This window comes from Neophocaena asiaeorientalis, unplaced genomic scaffold (genome assembly GCF_003031525.2).
Source record: "Neophocaena asiaeorientalis asiaeorientalis breed wild unplaced genomic scaffold, Neophocaena_asiaeorientalis_V1.1 scaffold26, whole genome shotgun sequence".
In the NCBI taxonomy this organism is placed as follows: domain Eukaryota; kingdom Metazoa; phylum Chordata; class Mammalia; order Artiodactyla; family Phocoenidae; genus Neophocaena; species Neophocaena asiaeorientalis.
The window spans coordinates 12,507,660-12,522,603 of NW_020173108.1; positions in this window are offsets into that span (position 1 = coordinate 12,507,660).

Consider the following 14,944-nt stretch of genomic DNA (forward strand, 5'->3'; position numbering starts at 1 on the left):
ATGTCATTGGACAACGAATTAGGATGAGACATGAATGACTTTTAAGTTCAAACTTTTATGTTTGGAGAAGCAACAATTGAAATAAACCAGTGTAGCTTTGCACATATATGAAGTTGTTCACTTTCTTTCTAAAGGTTGTTTGCTGTCTCTAATAGTATAGTCGACTGTTGTATAATTACCCTAATGCTATTTTATGAAATGAATAATGAAGATGAAAGGCAGTGTATATAGCATTATCTTTCTGTTAGTCTTTTACAGTTTTTAGAATGCAAAATGAAGGTAATATTAGTAGTAACTGACACTCCATGTAGCTTGTTTATGCTATTAACAATTACTTTGAACTCCCCTGTATAAGTAATAAACACATTTACCAAAATTTTTTAAATTAAAAACTAGGGTGTCATTTGCTAACTAAATATAAATTTAGGAATTCTTTTCACACCACATATTCTTGATTATAATCAGGTCAGTTTTATTCCTTACTTTCTTAAGATTTACTTGAGTATTTATCAAAAGATAATTTTTCCATCACCATGAATAGGTAAATGTTTAAGAAGGGATTTCATCACAATCAGAGATTCCTCTCAGAAATATTGTAAATTAATGTGTCTGAGAGGCATATGGTAAAAATAATGCTTCAAAATCAGTTGATAACAAAGTATTTCTGGTAAAGAAAAATTGATATAAAGAATGACTTGACTCTTAACTGTATTAAAAATTATCGGTTCTATTTTCCATGCACGTTTTAACTTGTATAAAAAATAAAATGCATGCTTAAAATACACTTATTAACAATGGTCCATATTATATTTTATAATCCCCGAAAGAGATGTAAAATTTTAAAGCACAGACAAAAGTTAAACTCTCAAAAAATTGATACAATATTTTAAATGAATTTAAAATAAGAAATATTTCTAAGTCTACAAAATAACTACAGGGAGTTCTGTTTTTAAATAAATAAAGGTGATTTTTGCCTTCAGGAGATAAGTGTGGACATTTGAGGATTAAAAAGAAAATACCCAACTGGCAAACTGTTCTATTCATAACAAGTTTCCTTTTTTTTATTTTTGCTTTTATTATACACTGAGCTGTTGTCCTAAAAATTTTAGCCTCAAGCTTAATAGATAATAAATATGTAAATGAATAATGATATTAGATGAAGAGGATGGATGTAATTTATAAAATGACCTATGTAGTTCAAAAGCCTGTTAACACACAATGAACTGAATTCCTGAGTTTCTAGAGGAATAACAATAAAGGAAGACTTTTTTAATATTATTTTTAAATTATATAAATTGGATTTATGTTTTATCATCTTTGTATAAAAATAAATAGCACAATCATATTTCTTTTTTAAATTTAACTATAGTTGATTTAAAATATTGTGTTAGTTTCAGGTGTATACCAAAGTGATTCAGTTTTATATATTTATATATATATTTATATATATGTATATACTCTTTTTCAGATTCTTTCATATTTCTTTTTGACAACTCTATATATAAGTGGAACTTTGCAAAGTCTCCCAATCTTTAAAATAAATGCTATCAGGAAAATAGTAATGATAATTTATACCAACCTTTTATTAAATGTTAACTAAGTGGAAGGCTATTTATTAAAAATTTTATAGATATATATCACTTGCTCCTCATAACATATTTATCATATTTATGTCATTTTGTAGACATAGCCAAGTTTCAAAGAGGTTAATTAACTTGCTCAAAGTCATGCATTTGGCTGAGTAGTTTTATGATGACTTCAAAGTTGTTTAATCACATTCTACTAGCTTGAAATACATTCTACTAGCTTCCACATGCTGATGTTTCTTTAAATAAATTCAGGTGTATCATTAAAAATATTAATAGTCCCTTTCTTTACTTGATTAGAAAGTTTCATCAGTAAATTTACCTGTTGTTACCTCTCATCTGACAATGCTGTATTTTAAGTGCAAAATGCCTTAGTGCTTTCTAATTCTACTATGTGAATAATTTGGTCTACCACCTTTATTTAAAGTTTAACCTTATAGGGTACACTCAGCTGGAATTCCAGTGCTAGGATTAGAATAGTCCTTCAGTGAACATGTTATTATAGGTTTGTGTTCATAAAGTTAAATTAGCTCACTAGAGGAGGTTCTCTACAGGTGCATTGAGCAAGGTCTAGTTTTTCAGTAGCTACTTGGAGGTAGTTGCTTAGAAAATCAAATCAGATTCACAGGTTATGAAACAGTCTCACACAACTGGTTTTGTTTGAGATTATCCAGCTCTTTGCTTCCCATGAAGATGGCAAGTAATTTTTTCAATGTATTATTTTTAGCAGTTCTATTGAAGTATACTTTACATACAATACATTGCAAATATTTAAAGTATATAAGTTGATAGGTTTTAGTATATGTTTACAACTGTGAAACCATCACCACAGTCAAGATAATGAACATATCCATAATTTCTCCAAGTTTCCTCGTGCTTTTTGTAATCCCTCCCTCCCTGCTACTTTACACCCAACTCTCCACATTCACAGGCATCTGCTGATCTGCTTTCTGTACTTTAAGATAGTTTGTATTTTCTAGTGTTTTTTATAAATGGGATAATACAGTGTATATTCTTTTCTCTGGCTTCTTTAACTCAACAGAATGATTTTAAGGTTAATCCATACTGTGTATATTAGTATTGCCCAGTAGTTTGCCACTGTATGGATATACCAGAATTTGCTACTTATATGTTCACCTATTGATGAACATTTGGATTGTTTCCAGTTTGGAACCATTATTAATAAAGCTGTTATGCACACATGTTGTGTGTATGTCTTTCCATGGATGTATTCTTTCTGTTCTTTTGGAAAATACATAAAAGTCAAGTGGCTGATCATATGGTAGGTGTATACTTAACTTTTTAGAGAAATTGCCAATCTTCAAATTGTGCCGTTTTGCATTTCCAGTAGCAGTGATACATTCAGATTTTAAATTTTGGCTATTTTTATCATTGTGTAGGAGTGTCTTATTTTGCTTTTAATTTGCATACTCCTAATAACTAATGAAGTTGAGTGTTATTTCCTGTGAGTTTATGCTATCTGTATATCTATTTTGGTGAAGTGTTGGTTCAGATGTTTGCCCACTTTAATTAGGTTGTTTTCTTATTCGGAATTTTGAGTTCTTTATACATTCTAGATAACAACTTCTTTAATGAGATATATGCATTGTACATATTTTATCCCACTGTATGACTTTTCTTTTCATTTTCTAATAGTGTGTTTCAAACAGCCGAATGTTTTAATCTTTATTATGTCTAATACTTTTTTTAAAAGGATTGTGCTTTTGGTGTCGTATCTAAGTTTTCCCCTAACCTAAGTTCCCAAATATATCTCCTATCTTTTCTTCTTGAAGTTTTATAGTTTAGGTTTAGATCTATGGCATTTCTTGAGGTGTATATGTATAGTATATGAAATATGGATCAAAGTCTGTTATTTTCCATATGAATATCCAGTTGTTTCAGTACAGATTTATTTAAAAAGACTATCCTGTTTTTCATTTTTGTCAAAAATTAGTTGTCCACATATGTGTGTGTCTATTTCTGGACTCTGTTCTACTCTATTGATCTCTTTGTCTGTTTTGATGCCCATAACACACTGACTTGAGTAATGTACTTTCATGTGTGTGTGTGTGTGTGTGTGTGTGTGTGTATACACACACACACAGACACATTATTTTTTAATTCAGGTGTTAGCCTTCCAACTTTTTTCTTGTTTTAGGTTGTTGTGAGTCTTGTATTTCCTTTTCATTTTCATACTAGTTTTAGAATCAGCTTGACAATTACTATAAACAGTTGGTTGATTTTTTTGTTGTATTTGCATTGAATTCATAGACCAATTGGCGAAAAATTAACAATTTAAAATTGTTAAGTCTTCCAGCTTCTTAACAAGGAAAATGACTCCATTTATTTCTATCGCTTCTAATTTATCTCAGCAGAGTTGTGTGCTTTTTACTGTACAGGTCTTTCATAAATCTTTTATCAAATTTACCCCTAATGGTTTCATATATTTGATTGTTATAAATTATGTTTTTAATTTAAATTTCCAATTGCGTATTCCTAGTTCATAGGAATATAGTTGATACTTGTATGGCTGTTATCTCACAACTTTGGTAAGCATACTTACTGGTAGTAGCTTTTGTGTAGATTCCATTAGATTTTCTACATAGATGATGATATCATCTGTGAATAAAGACAGTTTTACTTTCTGTGCAATTTGGTGTCTTTATTTTTGACCATATTGTACTGGCTGCAACCTTCCATACAGTGTTTAATAGAAGTATTAAGAGTTAATAGCCATTTGCTTTTGGTAGTGTTGTTCTTGAACTTTAGAGCTAAAACATTCAATCTTTCTCTTGAATAGTATGTTAGTTGTAGTTTTTTTGTAGATGGACTTATTTAGGTTGAGGAATTTTCCTTCTATTTCTAGTTTGCTGAGAGTTTTTCTGTCCATTTTCTTAGATGTTCGATTTTGTCACTTGCTCTTTTTCTGTCTATTGAGATCATCATATGGTTTTTATTCTTTTGTGTGTTCATATGATGGATTTAATTGTAATTTTTCTAATGTTTAGCCCACCTTTATTCCTGGGATAAACTCCATATTTTATCTTTTAAATGTTTTGTTTCATATTTGTTTGGCTTAGTATGAGGCAGCTGATGGCTCTAAAGAATTGTTGGGGATTAATATTTTCCTCCTCTTCAATTTCTGGATAAATTTTAGGATGTAATAGTTCTCCATATATGTTTGGTATAATTCACCAGTGTAGCAATATGGGCTTAAAGTTCTCTTTGAAGGAAAGTTTATAAAAAGCATTTCCCTTAGTAAAAGTCAACTCTTCAGTGTATTATTTCTTCATGAGCAATCTTTGGTAATTCATGTCTTTCAAGGAATTAGTCATTTCCTTATAAATCATCAAATTTAGTGGTAGAACACTGTTTTAATATTACCTTCTTAGTACTTTGATATAATCTTTTCTATTCATGTAATTAACAGTTTCTCTTATCTATTTTTTCCTCATCAGTCTTGCTAGAAGTGTATCATTTTATTGATCTTCTTAAAGAACCTGATATTGACTTTATTTTCTCTTTTCCATGTCTATTTTAATGACTTGTGCTATCATTTTTATTTCCTTCCACTTATTTTGGGCTTAATTTGCCCTTCCTTTTCTAGTTTCTAAGGTTGAAGCAAAGGTTGTTAATCTGAGATCTTTCTTCTTTACTAGAATGGATTTTTAATGTGATAAATATCCTCTTAAGTGTTGCTTTAGTGGCATCCTGTAAATTTTGATATCTTTTATTTTCATTCAGTTAAAAAAAAACTTTGTAATATCCTTTATCTTTTTTGAACCATGGTTTATTTTAAAGTGTGTTGTATAGTTTTTAGATGCTTGGTGATTTTTATATAGCTCTCTGTTATTGATTACTACTTGAATTACACTGAAGTTACAGAAAATCTTTGAGTATTTTAAATCATTTTGAAACTATTGAGTATTTTTAAACCTGTAGTATTTTCTACCTTGGAAAATGTTTTGTGTGCACTTAGAAAGAATATCTTCTATAGTAGTTTAGTGGTGTATTCTAAGATGTCAATTATATCATTTTGCTTCGTGGTGTTTTTCAGCTCTTTTATCCTTGCTGATTTTCTATCTGTCCTACCAATTGATAGAGGGGTATTGACATCATCAACAAAATTGTGTATTTATCTATTTTTCTTCGAGTTCTATCAGTTTTTGATTTTGAATCTGTTCTGAGGTTCATGAGTTTTAGGGTTTATATATCCTCTTGAATAATTGACCTTTTTATCATTATAAAATAAACTTTTGTATCCCTGGAAATAATCTTTGCTCTGAAATCAACTTTACCTAATTTATAATATAACCACTCCAGCTTTCCAGCTTCCTTTGACTATTGTTAGCAACAAATATCTTTTCTCAACATTTCACTTTTAACCTATTTGTTTCTTTATATTGAAGTATGTTTTTCATGAGAAACGTATGATTAGGTCTTGTTTTCTAATCCAAACTGACAGTATTTGACTCTTAATTGATATTTTTAGTTCATTTAAATTAATGTGATCATTGATATGATCAGGTTTAGGTTTATCATCTTGCTGTTTTTGAAAACATATATCCCATCGGTTCTCTTTTATTCCTGCCATCTTTTGTGTTTTTATGATTCAGTTTTGGCTCCTTTGTTGACTTATTAGCTATAATTGTTTTGTTACATTAGTTCTACTTTAGGATTTACAATATATATTTTTAACTATTCACAATTTGTTTTCAAGTCATATTATCCCGTTTCACCTTTAGTATAGGCATCTTACAGTATTATATTGGTGATTCCATTTCTCTCTTCCAACCATTGTAATAATGTTTTCATGTATTTTACTTACTCATATGTTATAAACCCCACAGTAAATTATTACCTTTTTAAAGGAAGTTATTTTTAAAAGCCAATAAATAAAACATTTATTTACTCACGTATTTACTATTTCTGGTACTCTTCATTCTTTTGAGTTGATCCATATTTCCATCTGCTGTCATTTTTCTTTCTGCCTGAAAGATTTTGTTCAACATTTCTTGAAGTATGAGTTTGATGGTAATGAATTTTTCAACTTTTGTATGTCTGAAAAAGGTTTTATTTTCATCTTCATTTTTGGAAGATTTCATTGGGCATAGGGTTCATGATTGACATTGTTTTTCTTTTTGCTGTTCTTTAATGATGTTGCACTGCAGTCTTCTGGCTTACATAGTTTCCAATGTAAGGATTCTGTGGCATCCTTACCTTTGGTTTTCTTGAATATACTATGCTTTTTTTCTTTGGATGCTCTTATAATGTTATGTTTGTCATGTTTTAGGTGATTTGGTTATAATGCACATTGGTGTAGTTTTCATCATGTTGCTTGCACTCTAATTTTGCTGCATTTCTTTGATCTATAGGTTTATATTTTCCATCAAATTGGTAATACTTTTGGCCATATTTTTTTTCAATTTTTTTTTCCTGTGATCCTCTTTCTCTCCTTTAGGTTTTCCAGTTACAAATATATTAGACCCTAAGTCATTTAATGTTTTTCCATGGCCCATTAATGATTTTTAATTTCACTCCTTTTCTGTCTTCATTTGTAAAATTTGTAGTACCCTATCTTTAAGTTCAATAAGTTTTTCTTCTAGAATGTCTAATCTACTGCTAATCACATCTAGTATATTTTTCATCAAAGACATTATAATTTTAATCTTTGAATGTTTAATTTAGACCTTTTAAAACATTTTTTCATGTCTTTGTATAAAGTTTTTGAATATATAGAATGAATTTCAATAACTATTTTAATGTCCTTATCTGTTGAACATCTGCTTAAATTCTGGGTGAGTTTCACTTGGTTGATTTTCCTTCTCAATAACGGTCAAATGTTTTTTTTAATTCTTTGCCTCCCTGGCAATCTTTTATCAGATGTTGTACTTCGTGAATTTACCTTTTTCTTTCCTGGATTTTTTTTCTCTATAGATTTTTCATGGGTTTTGTTCTGTTCTGAGATGTAGTTAAATTTCCTGAAAACTTTTTAATGTTTTTGATTCTGGGGGACAGTACCAAAGTAGTGTTTATCCTAGCATTTTGGCACAAGCTCCTTTTGTGTACTTCATTCACTGTGTCATGAATTATGAGGCTTTCTAGTCTTTCTAATGGGAACAGGCCATATTCTCAGTCCTGTTAAGCACTGGACACTCTTACCTTTAATACTCTCAAACATTTAATTACCTGTCCTTGGGTACTTTTCTTTCATATATTCAACAATCAGTACTCTGTCAAATAGTTGAGAGAAATCCTTTATATTTATCTAGATTTCTCTATCTGCACAGAACTTTATTCTCCTCTACTTTGTTCTGCAAACTCTTTGCTTTCACTAGAATTCCCACTCCATGTTTCATCTCAGAGATTCTTCCCAGGTTCATATGAGTTTCCTGTTTCTATATCTGGAAATTCTCTCAGAGCAGTTGGTTGGAGAGATCATAGTACTCACCTCATTTCCTTTTCACCTCTCAATGATCATTCTCCTTTTTTGTCTTAAATTTTTGGCTGTTTCCAATGGGATTGTGAATCCTGTACCACTTACTGCATTTTGGCTGGAAGCAAAACTACTCAGTGAGTTACTGAGAAACTGATTTGGTTATAAGAGCTATAATTATTAAAAATATTCCTCTTTGGTAAAACATACTGAAATATTGACACAGTGATATTATTTTAGAATGTTTCTAAAAGCCCCCAAAATATTGTGTTGTGGTCCTTAGTTTGGATTTAGTCACAATCTTTTTTATACAACATTGCTAACGTTCTGATTTGCTTCTCACAACTTTGTACAGTATTTATGAGAGGTAAAATTTTGGCTCATAAACTTCAACTATTTGGAACTATTTATCTATGAAACCCACTGTCATTCATATATCAGAAAAGAAACCCAGAACTCTGGCATGATAAACACGTGTGAAAAGTCCTGACACTTGACAAATCATATGATTTCTCTGAGTTTGTATTCTCATATAAAAAATAAGTATAAGATCTAAAATACTATAACTACTAGAATAGACTCTTGTACAAAAGCACTGTTACAAAAACTTTATGAGTGAGATATACTGAGAAAGAGAGAGAACTGGAATAGTACAATATTTAAGGATGAAGGATGATAGGACTCACATTAACACTGAGGGTTCACCTTGAAGCTCAGCTACTTTCAATACACAAAAATCATCTCAGTCTTGAAACATATAGAAATATCCAAAAAATGAGAACAACAATAAAAAGAAAATAAATCTTGAAAAAGTTAGTTGTATATGTACAACTTTTGTTTTAAATTTAATCATTACCATAAGGACTGAACATATTATATAATGATACACTTAAAATATTTTCATATGTTGGTGTGTCAATATAAGAACAAGGTACTTGTGAACTACCTTAAGTTTCTAGCTTAAGTACTATATTTAATTTTGGTTTTATTGATAAGTAAACAAAGAGGGAAGTACATATTTATTTTATTTAAATAAAATCAAGTTTATATAAGAGATATTTATTCCCTGATACTAAAAATTGATAGGAATTTATTTACATGAAAATATGTGTTATATATATATATATAATTTGAAATAATTGATGTAATATATATAATTCAAAACTTAATAGACAATAGAATTAACTTTGCAATCTCAACAGAAAGAATGGCTTTCATTCATCCTTTTTTTTTTCTTAAAGTGCAATGTTCCTTGGTATCCTCTTTCATATTTTTTTGACTTTCAAGTTACAGAAGAATTTTCTTTATCAAATTAATAAAAACTGTGACAGATAATCACAGCTTCCATTGTTAAAGGGGTAGAAAAATTAAGTAAGAATAAATTGATAAAATATATTTCAAAGGACTCTCCATTTCATTATCTTTTAATGAACTTAGTCATTTAAAATCCTTCCAGAATTCTAGATGTTCTTTCTGAAATATGGTAGGTACTGAAGAAATTTTAGCCTAATTTTGTTCCTTCATTCTGCTCTTTGAGCCTGGAGATCTAAACTATCTACAAAGGCATTTTGGGGCTTAGGCTGCTACAGCTGGGGCAGCCAATTGGCAAAACTGTGATCTCAGTTGGAAAAGTATGAGGGTCTCGGAGGCAAATTCTAATGATCTGTGTTCATGTTTCCTTTCCCTACGGTTAAAAAACTCCGAATTTTTTTAGTCTAAAATTGAATACATTGTGATAACTATTTAATTTGCATTTATAGGAATTTTCCATGTTAAGCTCAATATCAAAATTCTTAGAATGTATTTTGGTTTGAATTTAGGAGATATCCTTATTATGTAATCATAACATTTTTTAAATTTAATTTTATTTATTTTTTTATACAGCAGGTTCTTATTAGTCATCCATTTTATACAAATCAGTGTATACATTTCAATCCCAGTCTCCCAATTCATCATACCACCACCCCCACCCCCTGCTGCTTTACTCCCTTGGTGTCCCTACGTTTGTTCTCTACATCTGTATCTCAGTTTCTGCCCTGCAAACCGGTTCATCTGTACCATTTTTCTAGGTTCCACACATATGCGTTATTATGATATTTGTTTTTCTCTTTTCGACTTACTTCACTCTGTATGACACTCTCTAGATCCACCCACGTCTCCACAAATGACCCAGTTTCATTCTTTTTTATGGCTGAGTAATATTCCATTGTATATATGTACCACATCTTCTTTATCCATTTATCTGTCGATGGGCATTTAGGTTGCTTCCATGACCTGACTATTATAAATAGTGTTGCAATGAACATTGGGTTGCAGGTGTCTTTTTGAATTATGGTTCTCTCTGGGTATATGCCCAGTAGTGGGATTGCTGGGTTGTATGGCAGTTCTATTTTTAGTCTTTTAAGGAACTTCCATACTGTTCTCCATAGTGGCTGTATCAATTTATATTCCCACCAACAGTGCAATAGGGTTCCTTTTTTTCCACACCCTCTCCAGCATTTGTTGTTTGTAGATTTTCTGATGATGCCCTATCTAATTGGTGTGAGGTGATACCTCACTGTAGTTTTCATTGGCATTTCTCTAGTAATTAGTGATGTTGAGCAGTTTTTCATGTAATTTCTCTTTTAGATTTTTCATCATTAGTATATAGGATGCAAGAGATTACTGTGCATTAATTTTGTATGCTGCAACTTTATCAGATTCATTTATTAGTTCTAGTAGTTTTCTGGTGACATCTTTAGGATTCTCTATGTATAGTATCATGTCATCTGCAAACAGTGACAGTTTTACTTCTTCTTTCCAATTTGTATTCCTTTTATTTCTTTTTCTTCTCTGATTGTCATGGCTAGAACTTCCAAAACTATGTTGAATCATAGTGGTGACAGTGGACATCCTTGTCTTGTTCCTGATCTTAGAGGAAATGCTTTCAGTTTTTTGCCATTGAAAATGATGTTTGCTGTGGGTTTGTTGTATATGTCCTTTATCATGTTGAGGTAGGTTCCCTTTATGCCCACTTTCTGGAGAGTTTTTATCATAAATTGGTGTTGAATTTTGTCAAAAGCTTTTCCTGCATCTATTGAGATGATCATATGGTTTTTCTTCTTCAATTTGTTAATATGGTGTATCACATTGATTTGCATATATTGAAGAATCCTTGCATCCCTGGGATAAATCCCACTTGATCATGGTGTATGATCTTTTTAATGTGTTGTTGGATTCTGTTTGCTAGTATTTTGTTGAGGATTTTTGCATCTATATTCATCAGTGATATTGGTCTGTAATTTTCTTTTTTTTTTGTAGTATCTTTGGTTTTGGTATCAGGGTGATGTTGGCCTCATAGTATGAGTTTGGGAGTGTTCCTTCCTCTGCAGTTTTTTGGAAGAGTTTGAGAAGGATGGGTGTTAGCTCTTCTCTAAATGTTTGATAGAAATCACCTGCAAGGCCATATCGTCATGTGCTTTTGTTTGTTGGAAGATTTTTAACCACAGTTTCAATTTCATTACATGTGATTGGTTTGTTCATATTTTCTATTTCTTCTTGGTTCTATATTGGAAGGTTATATACCTCTGTAAGAATTTGTCCATTTCTTCCAAGTTGTCCATTTTATTGGCATAGTGTTCCTTGCAGTAGTCTCTTAGGATGCTTTGTATTTCTGTGGTGTCTGTTGTAACTTCTCCTTTTTTATTTCTAATTTTATTGATTTGAGTCCTCTCCCTCTTTTTCTGTTTTTCTTTTTGTTTTTTGGGGGTTTTTTTACGGTACGTGGACCTCTCACTGTTGTGGCCTCTCCCGTTGTGGAGCCCAGGCTCCGGACGCGCAGGCTCAGCGGCCATGGCTCACGGGCCCAGCTACTCCGCAGCATGTGGGATCTTCCTGGACTGGGGCACAAACCCGTGTCATGGGGTTTTTTTACGGTACATGGACCTCTCACTGTTGTGGCCTCTCCCGTTGTGGAGCACAGGCTCCGGACGCGCAGGCTCAGCGGCCATGGCTCACGGGCCCAGCTACTCCGCAGCATGTGGGATCTTCCTGGACTGGGGCACAAACCCGTGTCCCCTGCATCAGCAGGCAGACTCTCAACAACTGTGCCACCAGGGAAGCTTGTCCCTCTTTTTCTTGATGAGTCTGGCTAATGGTTTATCAATTTTGTTTATGTTCTGAAAGAACTAGCTTTTAGTTTTATTGATCTTTGCTATTGTTTTCTTTGTTTCTATTTCATTTATTTCTGCTCTGATCTTTATGATGTCTTTCCTTCTGCTAACTTTGGGTTTTGTTTGTTCTTTCTCTAGTTCCTTTAGGTGTAAGGTTAGACTGTTTATTTGAGATTTTTCTTGTTTCTTGAGGTAGACTTGTATTGCTATAAACCTCCCTCTTAGAACTGCTTCTGCTGCATCCCATAGGTTTTGGACTGTCGTGTTTACATCGTCATTTGTCTCTAGGTAATTTTTGATTTCCTCTTTGATTTCTTCAGTGATCTCTTGGTTATTTAGTAATGTATTGTTTACCCTCCATGTGTTTTTCTTTTTTACATTTTTTCCCAGTAATTGATTTCTAATCTCATAGTGTTGTGGTCAGAAAAGATGCTTGATATGATTTCAATTTTCTTATATTTACTGAGGCTTGATTTGTGACCCAAAATGTGATCTATCCTAGAGAATGTTCTGTGCGCACTTGAGAAGAAATTGTAATATGCTGTTTTTGGATGGAATGTCCTATAAATATCCATTAAATCTATCTGGTCTATTGTGTCAGTTAAAGCTTGTGTTTCCCTTATTAATTTTCTGTTTGGATGATCTGTCCATTAGTGTAATTGTGGTGTTAAAGTCCCTCCACTATTTTTGTGTTACTGTCGATTTCCTCTTTTATAGCTCTTAGAAGTTGTGCTATGTATTGAGGTGCTCCTATGTTGGGTGCATATATATTTATAATTGTTATATCTTCTTCTTGGATTGATCCCTTGATCATTATGTCATATCTCTCCTTGCTTCTTGTAACATTCTTTATTTTAAAGTCTATTTTATCTGATATGAGTATTGCTACTCCAACTTACTTTTGATTTCCATTTGCATGGAATATCTTTTTCCATCCCCTCACTTTCACTCTGGAAGTGTCCCTAGGTCTGAAACGGGTTTCTTGTAGAGAGCATATATATGGGTCTTGTTTTTGTATCCATTTAGCAAGCCTCTGTCTTTTGGTTGGTGCATTTAATCCATTCACGTTTATGGTGATTATTGATTTGTATGTTCCTATGACTATTTTCTTAATTGTTATGTGTTTGTTTTTATAGGTCCTTTTCTTCTCTTGTGTTTCTCACTTAGAGAAATTCCTTTAGCATTTGTTGTAGAGCTGGTTTGGTGGTGCCAAATTCTCTTAGCTTTTACTTGTCTGTAAAGCTTTTGATTTCTCCGTCGAATCTGAGTGAGATCCTTGCGGATAGTGTAATCTTGGTTGTAGGTTCTTCCCTTTCATCACTTTAAGTATATCATGTCACTCCCTTCTGGCCTGTAGAGTTTCTGCTGAGAAATCAGCTGTTAACACTATGGGAGTTCCCTTGTATGTTATTTGTCATTTTTCCCTTGTTCCTTTCAATAATTTTTCTTTGTCTTTAATTTTTGCCAGTTTGATTACTATGTGTCTCATTGTGTTTCTCCTTGGACTTATCCAAGGAGAAACACTTGGATAAGTGTTTCTTGGACTTATCCTTTCTTGGGCTTTCTCCTTGGACTTATCCAAGGAGAAACACTTGGATAAGTGTTGGATAAGTGCAGGGACTCTCTGCACTTCCTGGACTTGGGTGGCTATTTCCTTTCCCATGTTAGGGAAGTTTTAGACTATAATCTCTTCAAATATTTTCTCTGGTCCTTTCTCTCTCTCTTCTCCTTCTGGGACCCCTATAATGTGAATGTTGTTGTGTTTAATGTTGTCCCAGAGGTCTCTTAGTCTCTCTTCATTTCTTTTCATTCTTTTTTCTTTATTCTGTTCTGCAGCAGTGAATTCCACCATTCTGTCTTCCAGGTCACTTATCCGTTCTTCTGCCTCAGTTATTCTGCTATTGATTCCTTCTAGTGTATTTTTCATTTCAGTTATTGTATTGGTCATCTCTCTTTGTTCTTTAATTCTTCTAGGTCATTGTTAAACATTTCTTCCATCTTTTCGATCTTTGCTTCCATTCTATTTCCAAATTCCTGGATCATCTTCACTATCATTATTCTGAACTCTTTTTCTGGAAGGATGTTTATCTCCACTTTATTTAGTTGTTTTTCATGGGTTTCACCTTGTTCCTTCATCTGGTACAAAGCCCTCTGCCTTTTCATCTTGTCTATCTTTCTGTGAATGTGTTTTTTTTTTTCTCCACGGACTGCCAGATTGCAGTTTTTCTTCCTTCTGCTGTCTGCCCTCTCAACAAGTTTTTATATATTCCTATGGTACAGATGAGTTTATATGAATATAAGATTGATTTAAGCTTTACTTGAAGTTCAAATTTGAGTTTAATTTTAAAAAAGGAATTGATAGTAGTGGCAGTGGTTTTAGTTTTTTTAAAACTAAAATTACGTTTTCTAATTCTTTGACTTGGTCTTAATAGTGTGTTATGCAACTTACAACTGTGTCATTAAAGCTTTAAAACTTTGTCACTAAAATAAAACATCTTGTTAAAGTTTAGTTCATCCTGGAAAAAGTAAGGATGGGGCCAAGCTTGTAAAAGACGGTGCACCAAAGTTGGTAGAAAATTATTTTCTTTGTTTTGTAATTGAAGAAAAATAGCCAGTATGGCAAGTATTAGTTTGTATCCCTCTCTTAAGTTATCTCAGTATATGTCTTTTGGTTGGACAATAATCAACTTTTTGTTTTCTCTGAACATCTACCGTTTGATAAAACAAGCTATATGTGGAAAAATTCCAACTCCTCAAGACTACTCAAAACA